The sequence below is a fragment of the Ranitomeya variabilis genome, chromosome 7, assembly GCF_051348905.1.
Source record: "Ranitomeya variabilis isolate aRanVar5 chromosome 7, aRanVar5.hap1, whole genome shotgun sequence".
NCBI lineage: Eukaryota > Metazoa > Chordata > Amphibia > Anura > Dendrobatidae > Ranitomeya > Ranitomeya variabilis.
This window is the reverse complement of record NC_135238.1, coordinates 179,632,407-179,646,323: the sequence shown is the minus strand read 5'-3', so window position 1 is coordinate 179,646,323 and position 13,917 is coordinate 179,632,407. Positions and strand designations below refer to the sequence as shown.

The 13,917-nt window shown below is 45.3% G+C and overlaps 1 protein-coding gene across 1 annotated transcript in view; it reads left to right on the top strand.

Moving 5' to 3' along the window:
- Positions 1 to 13,917, top strand: part of HDAC4 (histone deacetylase 4) — a 173,179-nt gene that overhangs the window by 45,121 nt on the left and 114,141 nt on the right. The window lies entirely within an intron of this gene.

The following is a 13,917-nucleotide window of genomic DNA, read 5'->3' as shown; positions in this document are numbered from 1 at the left end:
GCTGCCACTCTTCAGAGGAAGCATACTTTAAAGGGAACCTGTCACCCCTTTTTTTCGATTTGAGATAAAATGAGGTGTGACCCATGATAGTTCTAATATAGTGACAATGACTCACTAATTGACCAATATTCATTACTAGTTACTAACGCTACATTTCATCTGTTGTTCATGGGGATCTTCAGAGCTTCTCCTGCATACTGAGCATAGCGTAGCTAAGCTATGCTACAACATGGCTACCGGGGCAATGAGGATGCTGTGAGAGTGTCTGGTAAATGTTTTAATAGGGTCATAGGTGCTTCTGTTTTTCATGAATTCGGATCATTAGTTACAAATGCAGTATCAGTGGGATCGTCAGCACAGCTGCCTGCCAGGTGTCATGTAATTATTAGACAGGGTCACTAGGTGCTTCTGAACATTCTTGACCGACAGCATTAGGCCATGTGCACACATTGCGGATTAGGCTTAGGAATTTCTGGTGCGGATTCTGCAATTCTTGGCAGAAAACCCAGGTGCAGATTTGACATTTTTGTGCAGATTTTGTGCGGTTTTGCTGCGGATTTACTGCGTTTTTTACCCCTGCGGATTTCTATAATGGAATGGGTACAGAAACGCAACAGATCCGCAAAAAAGTGACTTGCTACTTTTTTTAATCCGCAGCGTTTCCACACCACTAGCACAGTATTTTTTTTTTTTACCATTGATTTACATTATACTGTAAATCACTTGTGGATTTGCAGTATTTCTGCACCGCAAAAAACGCTGGGGATCCGCAGGAAATCCGCAACGTGTGCACATACCCTTAGAACTACTAAAGAATGGCAAAGGATGCTAATAAGAGCCCTGGGGGTCGTCATTAGGGGGTTGATGGCAGTAAATCTATACAGATTTATGCATATGTTATATTGGCATGTATGATTAAGTCTGTATATACAGAAAACTGAGACCATGTAATGGGTCTAGTATTAACCTTTTGAGGAATACTCTTGTTTACATTAGCAGGATAAAGAATGGTACATATCTAGTCTTGTTCTCACCTGAGAGGTGGATACAATTGTGTATAATCTAGCTACTATGGGTGAAGGGAACTGTAGGCTCCAGTCTGATACATTGTAGCAAGTACGGTAATCAGTGAGATGCGTTCTGATGATGTCTTTCGACGTTGACAGGTTTCGCCCTATATCTGTGTACAGACCTGTCAATCATAATGAGCTGGGTGGACGGATGATGCCTAGCGGACAATTCTCTCTGATCCCAGGGTGTAACGTGAACTGGTATGAAGACCGTTTTCACTCAAATAATGCAGCTCTTGAGAGTAAAAATATATTTGAGTAGTTTTACAAGATTGGGCACCTGTCTTTAAATCGTGCTGCTCACAGGGCAGGATGATCTTTGACTGGATCCAATAAACCATCTAAGCTAGTGGTTTCCAACCAGTTGTTCTTAATGCGTAACGGTCATTTTAATATTTATTTAATAAACCAGTAGTGCACATGAAAATGCGCAACTTTGTAATAGAGCTTATCAGAGAAATCTGCTTCTTTCCCTGAAAAAATTGATCAGTCATTATCAAAATTCTCAATTGGGGGTAAAATCTGTATTCGGTGTAGGCAGAGATTCCCATTACTGAGATGGGAGATGGCAGCGGCTACTGATAAGTTTCCATCTAGCACCTCCCTCCTCCCGTATACATAGAAGTGTATCCGTAGCCGCTGCCATCTCCGATCTCAGTAATGTGTCTTTATTATACTTTTCTCCTGATTGTTCCACTCCTGGTTTTGGCTTGCAAATACTGTTGTAAATACCTCACTAAATACGCAATGTGTGAACTTGGCCTAAAACTCGGCAAGAAACTTTGTGTAAAAACATCCTAACTTTCTACATGTATGTAGAGGTAGAGACCAGCGCGCTAAATGTGACCGTACAGATAGGTTAGGGTAGATATTAACCAAACCTAATTTTTTGGTGACGAGATGGGTTGTCCCAACTCTCCATTCCAGAGCAGATGTCAAGTTGAAAACAAAGGGCCAAATCAAGAATGCAAGTCACTGCCGGACACAGAACAATATATGGGCCATTTGCAGTCCAACAACTCATCATAATGCACATTTCCACCTGATTTGGAAATAGAAATGAGCCCCCTTACCTCTTGGTCCCACAAGTTGCACAATGATATGTCCGCCCAAAATGAAGTGTGTGGTGGTGGTAGAGGAGGAAGGAATAGTTTCAGCTGCATAAATAAAATGTGTGACTAAGGGTACCGTCTCACATAACGATTTACCAACGATCACGACCAGCGATACGACCTGGCCGTGATCGTTGGTAAGTCGTTGTGTGGTCGCTGGGGAGCTGTCACACAGTCAGCTCTCCAGCGACCAACGATGCCGAAGTCCCCGGGTAACCAGGGTAAACATCGGGTTACTAAGCGTAGGGCCGCGCTTAGTAACCCGATGTTTTCCGTGGTTACCAGCGTAAAAGTAAAAAAAAACAAACAGTACATACTTACATTCCGGTGTCTGTCCCCCGGCGTTCTGCTTCTCTGCACTGTGTCTGCGCCAGCCGGAAAGCACAGCGGTGACGTCACCGCTGTGCTCGCTTTCCGGCCGGCCGGCGCTCACAGTGCAGAGAAGCAGAACGCCGGGGGACAGACACCGGAATGCGAGTATGTACTGTTTGTTTTTTTTTACTTTTACGCTGGTAACCACTGTAAACATCGGGTTACTAAGCGCGGCCCTGCGCTTAGTAACCCGATGTTTACCCTGGTTACAAGCGAACGCATCGCTGGATCGGTGTCACACACAACGATCCAGCGATGACAGCGGGAGATCCAGCGATGAAAGAAAGTTCCAAACGATCTGCTACGACGTACGATTCTCAGCAGGGTCCCTGATCGCTGCTGCGTGTCAGACACAGCGATATCGTATGGATATCGCTGGAACGTCACGGATCGTACCGTCGTAGCGACAAAAGTGCCACTGTGAGACGGTACCCTAAGGCTGCTTTCACACATCAGTTTTTGCCGTCAGGCACAATCTGGCGAATTTCGATAAAAACGGATCTGGCAAAAGTTGCCACCGGATCCTTTTTTTTTTCTCATAGACTTGTAGTAGCGACGGATGGCCTCACGTTTCATCCGTTTTTCGCCGGATCCGTCGAAAATAGGTTTTCTGGCGGCCAGAGAAAACGGACATAGTAACGTTTTTTGTGTCCGTCGTAAAAACGGTCAGCGACGGATCTGTCGCTGTCCGTCGTTTGCTAGTATGGAAGCCTATGGTGCCGCATCCATCAAATGATGAAATCCGGCGACAGATTCCGTTTTTTTAAATTGAGCATGCTCCGATTTTTTTATTTTTTTTTAGGATCCAATTAGCTGTATCAGCTAGTCGGAACTGTCGAAAAAACGGATCTGTTGCATTGGTTTTTAACAATCTGCGACGGATCCGTTTTTTTCAACATTCAACGGATTGTGACTGACTGCAAAAAACTGATGTGTGAAAGCAGCCTAACTTTAAGCCAAGTCAGGAGAGGTCGGGGACCTTCCCCTCGGGGGGACTGCATAGCTTCATTTGCACCTTTGGCAGCCTTCTTTGGGCATCATGGAATGAAATAATGCCTTTGTGCGAATGAAGACTAATACATATCCCTTTTGTGAATGAACACATACAATGTAACTCATGCTCAGTATTATTCACTGGAACGTTGCTTTTTTTCCCCTTTCTGCTTTGTCAAACAAGCAAATGGCATTGTATTTTCCTTTTCCATTGTGGTCTGTGTTGAAACTGTAGCTGCTTGTTGGCATTCGAATTGCATCCCGAGAAGCCGCTTTTCATTCTTTTTCTTGTATCTATTCAAGTTTAATAGTGCGACCCTCCTCCACTCGAATCCTTGTTGTTCTTCGCTTACTGTAGGTGCTAAGCGTGATAAGATGTCATTATGATGTCACAGCCTCACGAGCAGCGTGGGATGAGCTAATTCACAGCATTTATATTAATAGTTCTCCCTCCTCCACCTCGCTCCTATCGCACTTGCTTGCGTCAGTCCCCTCCTTCCTCTTCCCTCTCAAGTGTCAGCAGGTATTTTACTCCTCAGCAGCACAATACCTTAAAAAAAAACGGCTTAATGTTTAAAAAAATTGAAAAGAAAACTCGCTCCAGGTGTCCTTTTGTGCAGTCTAAAGTGTAGAAAATGCAGATTAGCAGCGATATTGGGCTACATGGAGGATGTACGAATGAGCTCATTATGACTTCTCATGACACACCATTAATTGGTCCAGGCTGTAACATCTGGCTACTGATATTCTTCCTGCAGCAAAGCAATGGGGTATTTGTAGCAGTACCGTGGCGCCATGCCTGACCATGTGCAGTGTCTAGTATGGCTGCTCTGCTGCACTTGTGCTGCAGTACAGATCCAGCCCATGGACAAGCATGGCGCTGTTCTTCTGCAAAGACTTCATTTTTATTAAATCTTGGTCCTGGCTGTCACCACTCCCAGCATGTCTGTTTCAGTGAACTCATTGATTTCCCATTAAATATTTAAGCTGGGTTATCCTATCATCCAACTTTGCACTGAGTAGTCTGTCTGTTATTCCTCCTAAGTATTTACAAATTCATTAATAACTGGGTGTTACCAGTTTGGGTTGTGTCTCTGCCAGTGGCAAAACTACAGTGATGGGCCTTGGTGCAAATTTGGGCCTGGTCCCCCACTTCCATTGGTCAGATATATGGGACTTTGTAGCATTTTACATTCTATAAAGACGTGTTCACCAGCCAAATAATGAGGTCCCTATCCTGACCCCTTCCTGGTATAATATCCATCCACCCTGACACCTTCCTGGTATAATATCCCTCATCCTGGATCACTTCCTGATATAATTTCCCCCACCTTGGGCCCTTTCCTGGTATAATCTTCCCATTCTGGGCCCCTTCCTGGTATAATGTCCTCCATCCTGGGCCCCTTCCTAGTATAATGTCCCCCATCCTGGGCCCCTTCCTGGTATAATATGCTCCTTTCTGGTATAATATCCCCCATCTTGGGCCCCTTCCTGATATAATGTCCTCCATCCTGGGCTTTTTTGTGGTATTATATCCCCATCCTGGGTACCTTCCCGATATAATGTCCTCCATCCTGGGCTTTTTTCTGGTATAATGTCCCCATCCTGGGCCCCTTCCTGATATAATGTCCTCCATCCTGGGCCTTTTTCTGGTATAATGTCCCCATCCTGGGTACCTTCCTGGTATAATGCTTTTCATCCTGGGCCCCTTCCTAGTATAATGTCCACCCTCCTGGGTCCCATCTTGGTGTAATGTTCTCCATCCTGGGCCCCTTCCTTGTATAATGTCTCCTGTCCTGGGCCCCTGACAAGTATAATGGCCAATGTTTCCCAGCACTTTTAATAAAACACATTCTTCTTACCTTCATCCACTCCCATGACTTACAGCGTCCTCTTCTATTGCTGGCAGCTGACTTTGACATGCCAGCCATGGGCAGCGCATGACATCCCAGCCATGCAGTGCTCGTGATGTGTACAGGTAGCTGACAGATCTCCTTAGGCTATGTGCACACGTTGCAGATTTGGCTGAGGGTTTTTCTGCACTAAGTCCGCAGCTCTTGACAGAAAACGCAGGTGCAGTTTTGGTGCGTTTTTAGTGCGGTTTTCATTGCGGTTTTCTCTGCAGATTGTCTGCGTTTTTTACATCAATAAAGCTTTGGAAACTTGACAGACTTCAGTAAGAAAAAAAAAAAAAATGTCATTTCCTTGTCCAACGCCGCCTTCTTTCATGCTTTATTTTGTGAAAACATCACAATGAGTGGAAGTAACCTTGGCAGTGCTCAGCGGAGCGCAGAGCGTAGCCACATCATACTGAGCAGCGGCTCAGTATTGGGGTATCAGGTGCAGTACTAGGGACACATACGGCAGCAGTGGCTCAGTATTGGGGTATCAGGTGCAGTACTAGGGACACATACGGCAGCAGTGGCTCAGTATTGGGGTATCAGGTGCAGTACTAGGGACACATACGGCAGCAGTGGCTCAGTATTGGGGTATCAGGTGCAGTAATAGGGACACAGTCTTTTTATATAGGGCAAATAGACTTTGTTTGCCCACCTATGCTCCAGGGCCAAAAAAAAAAAAAAAGCTGGGCCTGGATGTTCCCAGGCTATATTAAACCACAGCTGTCTGCGTACCCTTTCTGGCTCTAAAATATAGGGGGGCCCCCAAAAAAAATGACGTAGGGTCTCCCTTTATTTTTTGGCCAGAAAGGCTAGGCAGACAGCTGCAGGCTGATATTCATAGCCAAGGAAGGGGCCATGGATATTTGCCCCCCCGGCTACAAATAACAGCCCACAGCCGCCCCAGAAATGGCGCATCTGTAAGATGTGCCAATTCCGGCACTTAGCCCCTCTCTTCCCACTCCCGTGTAGCGGTGGGATATGGGGTAATGAAGGGTTAATGCCACCTTGCTATTGTAAGGTGGCATTAAGCCGGGTTAATAATGGAGAGGCGTCAGTAAGACGCCTATCTATTATTAATCCTATTAAAGTGTTAAAAAAAACCCACAGACACTAGAAAAATATATTTTAATGAAATAATCACAAACACTTTTTGACAAGGCCTTTATTGCACGCTCAATCCACCTGAAGACCCTCGTCCTGCAAAAAAAGTAAAAAATCAAACCAAATTCATACTCCCTGTCTGCAGAAATCCCATAATGAGTGTTCCACGACGATCTGCCATGGAGAACAGACACATCAGGAGATGTGTCTGCTCTCCACGGCTGCAGCAACACACTGACAGGAGCTATGGCTCCTGTCGGTGTGTAACTGCACATGCGCGAGAGAGTTTACCGGTGTTCATTGACCCCGGTACTCTCGCTTTACGGCACTACTGCGTGGGAAAGTTCACACGCAGTTCTAGTGCCGTAAATAGAGACGCCGGAGCCGCAGAACTCCGGTAAAGTACGCGATACACTGCTAGGAGCTTCGCTCCTGGTAGTGTATTGCCGGAGAGCAAGCGATCGGCGTGGGACACTCGTTGAGATATCTGCGGACAGGGAGTATGGATTTGTTTTATTTTTTTTGGACTTTTTCCCTAGGGGACCGAGGGCTTCGCTTACCAGTGTGCTGTATGGTGAGTATATACTCTGTTTTATGGTGTATGTAATGTCTGTCATGTATGTTACGTGTATTGTATGTGTATGTGTTTTGTGTTTTACTGACAATTGTACTGAGTCGCCGGACACAGGAACTACTCTCCCATCCTAATACCGGATGGGAGTAGTAGTCCCATACGGCGACTCAGTACAATTAGGTGCCACTATCGTCGCATGGGGACGCACACGCACAGACTTCACACACAGACACACACACACACACACACACACACACACACACACACACACACACACACACACACACACACACACACACACACACACACACACGCATACCAGGTCAATCAGACGTCCGACATCGATCCCCATGCGACGATATGCCTCCATGACAGTGACTTCTGACTTCCTCTCCGCCCACACACTTCCTCCCGCATGACATCACTTCCGATCTTCAGCGTTTTTTACACCCAAACCTGCAGCAAAACTGCTGATCTTTTTATATCTGCGGGTTTTGCTGATACAATGGATGTCAATGGGTGCAAAATCGCTGCAGATCCGCACAAAGAAGTGACATGCTGCGGAATGTAAACCGCTGCGTTTCTGCGCGGTTTTTCCCGCAGCATGTGCACAGCGGATTGCGGTTTCCATAGGTTTACATGTAACTGTAAACGCAATGGAAACTGCTGCGGACCCGCAGCATCAAAATCGCTGCGGTTCCGCGGTAAAAAACACAACGTGTGCACATAGCCTAACACTTCAGCTGAAGATGCGTCCTTGGACACACATCTAGGTGAAGTAGGGCCCCCTCCTCCAAGGGCTTGGTTGCTTTTGCACTTTCTGCAACTGTGATCGTTTCACTCCTCGTCTCTAACACTGTCCAGTCAGTGCTGACATGGCAGTGTGTATGGGACACCCACCCAGCCACTACTGGTAACACCCAGTTGTAATTTTTTGTAATATATTGTATTTATTATATATGTATTTACGGTATATATTTGTAGGAAGAATAACAGACTAACAGCATTATGCATTCAAAGAAAACTCTCCCAAATACAAGGAAGGGGCCCAGGATGAAAGGCATTATACCAGGAAGGTACCCAGGATGGGGACATTATAACAGAAAAAGGCCCAGGATGGAAGACATTATATCAGGAAGAGGACATTATACCAGAAAAAATCCTGAAAAAGATTACATGCACTTGATAAAATAGGCATGTCAGGAAAGTTTATGGGTCCTTTTTTACCTGCAAATTTGTTAGTTTAATATCATGACTTTTCTGACCTTTGGGTTGCAGCCGAAATTCCGTCCGTGCTCCCACAGCTGGCCAATGGTCTCACAATGGCTTGGCTTGGCTTGCCACACTTGGGCAAATTTTCTGCTGCAGGACCAGCTACAGTGTCTGGCTGCTATTCATATACAGCGGTCATGCTTTTGCTGATAACGGCAGTAGCCCTGTGCCTCTGCAGTCTTTCCACTGCTCTCCTGCACACTTTACATTGCTGCAAAAAACAGTGGGGTCATCACAATAGACCGAGCTGCCTTGCAGGTGTAACAGCCGTCATTGTATAAAAGTGGGTGGATTAGCCAAAGTATGGGGGGGACCTGTCCAGTTTACCTAATTTAAAACCTGCGTTAAGGATAAGGCCAAATAGTGACCGGGTTGCAGCCACAAAGATGAAAAGCGCTGCTGATTGTTTAACAATCAGTTACTTGATTTTGTCGAGGAACAGAGATCACTTGCCCCCAAAATTGTGCATCACTTACAGTCGGCCGCAAGCTTTGGCCATTGAATCAGATGTTCCCATAAAAAGTTGTGTTTGCCCATGTCAGCCGGTAAGGTGAGGCCCGATGGTGCTGTGCCTGGCCTTAGGGCTCATGTACACTTCATACCGGGACAGGGACCAAACTTCATCAGTGATCTTTAGAAGAGTGTAATTTGAGTTTTAACATTGTTTGGTTTGATTTTCAAGGTTTTTTTTGTATGTGAATAGAAAATGTTTCTTTATCTTCTCTTATCTAACAGTCCAAGAAAAACAGACGGCAATCGGATGGTATCAGAGTGGCTATTCCATTTTTTTTTTTTTTTTTAAATGAACCCATACACTTGCATTGCCGATTTTGATCCAACAATCAGATCAATATCGAACATATTTCCACAATTTTGCACTGACTGTTCAATCCGTGAAAAATAACAGATACCGTATATACTCGAGTATAAGCCGAGATTTTCAGCCCAAATTTTTGGGCTGAAAGTGCCCCTCTCGGCTTATACTCGAGTCATGATCGGTGGTGGGGTCGGCGGGTGAGCACGGTCATATACTTACCTGCTTCCGGCGTTCCTGTCGCTCCCCCTGCCCGTCCCACGGTCTCCGGGTGCCGCAGCCTCTTCCCCTGAGCGGTCACGTGGGACCGCTCATTAGAGAAATGAATAGGCTGCTCCACCTCCCATAGGGGCGGAGCCGCCTATTCATTTCTCTAATGAAGCGGTGCCGGTGACCGCTGATAGAGAAAGAGGCTGCGGCACCGAAGACAGGCAGGGGGAAGGAGCGGGACGCCGGGAGCAGGTAAGTATCGCATATTCACCTGTCCGCGTTCCACACGCCGGGCGCTGTCTCCATCTTCCCGACGTCTCTCTCTCCTCACTGACTGTTCAGGCAGAGGGCGCGATGACGCATATAGTGTGCGCGCCGCCCTCTGCCTGATCAGTCAGTGCAGAGAGACGCCGGGAAGATGGCGCCGAGGAGCTGCAAGCAAGACAGGTGAGTATGTGTTTTTTTTTTTTTTATTGCAGCAGCAGCAGCACAGATTTATGTGGAGCATCTATGGGGCAATGGTGCAGAGCATTATATATATGGCACAGCTATGGGGCAACGGTGCAGAGCACTATATGGCACAGCTATGAGGCAACGGTGCAGAGCACTATATGGCACAGCTATGAGGCAACGGTGCAGAGCACTAAATGGCACAGCTATGAGGCAACGGTGCAGAGCACTATATGGCACAGCTATGGGGCAACGGTGCAGAGCACTATATGGCACAGCTATGGGGCAACGGTGCAGAGCACTATATGGCACAGCTATGGGGCAACGGTGCAGAGCACTATATGGCACAGCTATGGGGCAACGGTGCAGAGCACTATATGGCAGAGCTATGGGGCAATGGTGCAGAGCACTATATGGCACAGCTATGGGGCAACGGTGCAGAGCATTATATATATCGCACAGCTATGGGGCAACGGTGCAGAGCACTATATGGCACAGCTATGAGGCAACGGTGCAGAGCACTATATGGCACAGCTATGAGGCAACGGTGCAGAGCACTATATGGCACAGCTATGGGGCAACGGTGCAGAGCACTATATGGCAGAGCTATGGGGCAACGGTGCAGAGCACTATATGGCACAGCTATGGGGCAACGGTGCAGAGCACTATATGGCAGAGCTATGGGGCAATGGTGCAGAGCACTATATGGCACAGCTATGGGGCAACGGTGCAGAGCATTATATATATGGCACAGCTATGGGGCAACGGTGCAGAGCACTATATGGCACAGCTATGAGGCAACGGTGCAGAGCACTATATGGCACAGCTATGAGGCAACGGTGCAGAGCACTATATGGCACAGCTATGAGGCAACGGTGCAGAGCACTATATGGCACAGCTATGGGGCAACGGTGCAGAGCACTATATGGCACAGCTATGGGGCAACGGTGCAGAGCACTATATGGCACAGCTATGGGGCAACGGTGCAGAGCACTATATGGCAGAGCTATGGGGCAATGGTGCAGAGCACTATATGGCACAGCTATGGGGCAACGGTGCAGAGCATTATATATATGGCACAGCTATGGGGCAACGGTGCAGAGCACTATATGGCAGAGCTATGGGGCAATGGTGCAGAGCATTATATATGGCACAGCTTTATGTGGAGCATCTATGGGGCCATAATGAATGGTATGGAGTATCTATTTCTAATTTTGAAATTCACCGGTACCTGCTGCATTTTCCACCCTAGGCTTATACTCGAGTCAATAAGTTTTCCCAGTTTTTTGTGGCAAAATTAGGGGGGTCGGCTTATACTCGGGTCGGCTTATACTCGAGTATATACGGTATTTGAAACGCCCCATTCACTATTATAGGTACGAGTGCCAACTGTGAAAAACAGACAACACGCATACGCGATACACGGGCACATGTGAATGTCTTCAGATAGTGTTTGACTCTGCTTTCTATTCATGTCTATGGGAAAACATTCCTGTAGTTCAAATGAGGCATAAAAATAGCTCCAAATACTTGTCAATTTTTTAGATGTTTACGCTTGAAAAAAGCTCCAAATTTGACTACTGAACCAATAAAAGAAACTAGAATGCCTCATACACAAAAACTGCATAAGAATGTTCCAAAAATGCACATACACTCTGCATGAAACTTACTGTATCTGAGATTGCTATTTACGGACTTTTTTTTTTTTAATCCATCGTCTCAAGACACCTTAGTTTTTTGTCTTCACTTTTGTGCCAGAACCAGCTTCCAAGATGGCAGTTGCCACGTATAGTTGAGTTCTCTAGGTAAAATCAATTGGGCATTATTACGTTGAAAAGTTAGGAGTGTATTTGCACAAAAGCAAAATATTTAATCTTTCTAATCAGTTCTAAAAATTGATTAAATGCACTTTGGAAACTTAGGCTGGATTTGCACATCTGTCTTTAGCGGTCTATGTATGTACTGCCAATCATGGACCAGTCCCGGGGCTCCCGATCCAAACCTGACAGTCTCCGAGACATATATGAGGCTTTAGAGTTTGGGTCAGGAGACCCATGGCCGGTCCGTATACTGACTGCAAAATCTAGATGTGTGAATCCCGCCCTACCCGCTGTGCTGCCATTTCCCGAGTGCCTCTTAAAACCATACATTCTACATTTATTTTTCTTCACGATAAGCAGATAAGCTGATGGGACCCATGTGATGGCATTCTAGGCATTTTCGTATAATTGCTCAATGCTGTGTAATCTGTAGCTTATAAAGATAAAGGCCCCAATTCATCATTTATAAGGTTTTTTTTTTTTAAGTCCCCTTTTTTTGATACATGGTATTTATTGCAAAATTTTGCGCCAAATTTTTCAAAATGGCACACCAGCTACTGCATTTTTCACAAAGCTGTAAATAGTCTTTATTTTTGTGACTTTTTACCTCAAAAAATTATTCTGGCACACGTAAAATCACTCCACGAGGGACTGGAGTGCAATAAATTTTGTGATCTTTTGAAAAGTCACAAATGACATCTAAAAACCTAAACTCCGCATACAAAGGTGAAGAAACCAAAACGGGTACACATAGAAAATAGATTTTAATACCATGTGCATGTGGTGAGTATTTTTTACCTCAGTATTTGCAAGCCAAAATCAGAAGTGGAGCAATCAGAGGAAAAGTATAATAGAAACACGTCACCACTTCTGTATTTATCACCCACTCCTGGTTTTGGCTTATAAATACTGAGGTAAAATGCTGACCAAATACTGAATGTGTGAATGTGGCCTAACAAAGCAAATAGATAATGGCTGCACTCAAGTTTATTGTGCTAAAGCAAGGAAATGTGCAATACATGAAATGTGAACAGCATAATGGCTTGTGAAATTTATGAAAAAACACATGAGATTTTTAGCACAAGATTTGGCCAAAAGTTGTGAGTCCATTCACCAAACGTCAAGGTAATCTCAGATCGAATGGGTAACTAACCTGTCTGCCTAGTGTGAACACTTACCTATGGCTAATAAAATGGTAAAGCCTGCATTTATAGAGGAGGTTAGAACCAACTGTGTTTGGATGTAATTAAAATCACAGCATGGTGAAGGGCTTTTAATACCATGTGCACGTGGTGAGTATTTTTTACCTCAGTATTTGCAAGCCAAAATCAGAAGTGGAGTAATCAGAGGAAAAGTATAATAGAAACACGTCACCACTTCTGTATTTATCACCCACTCCTGGTTTTGGCTTATAAATACTGAGGTAAAATGCTGACCAAATACTGAATGTGTGAATGTGGCCTAACAAGGTAGAAATTAAGGCCGCAGTCACACTACTGTATAACAATGCAGAGTGCTATGAGCTAAAACATCACACAGCACTTGGCCCAGTGTTATACTGTGGGGCAGATCAGATCTGCGGTTATTTTTTCATGCCGATTCAGCATTCAAGAACAAATCGCAGCGAGACTCGGCTCACAGGTCTATGGGTGCGAGTGAAACATCGGACTGCACTCGGATATCATCCCAATTCAGTCTGATATATGCCATGTCAGGCCATGGAGGGGATGGAGAAATAACTTTCTCCGTCTCCTCCGCACCCGAGTACACTACCATGACACTTTGCTCACACTCGCAGCAGAGCTGGAGCCGAATGTCATTAGCATATTGCATGGGATGCTATACGCTAGTGTGATTCTAGCCTTAAGAGACACAAATGAAAAACACCCAAGCCCGAAAGTGTAACACATTTTCTTTTTTTTATAAATATACTTCCTAATTGTTTTTCCAAAATCCACAGTAACTCACTCGCATGTAGTGAGAACCCCCTTTTTACGCATACAGTGGTCTGCTCCCTATCTCTTCATAACAATTTATGGAAAGTACCATTACATACTGAGGGGTGTGTATACCACCACAATACATAGACATTTTTTTTTTCTTATTTTTCTCCTGCACTGTTCTGTACGATTCCTCAGTGTTGTATATGAGGTTACCCTATACCTGTGCGGACGCTGACATGTAAGGGCACATGACCGGCTCTGGGATGTGTCGCTGATGAACACTTA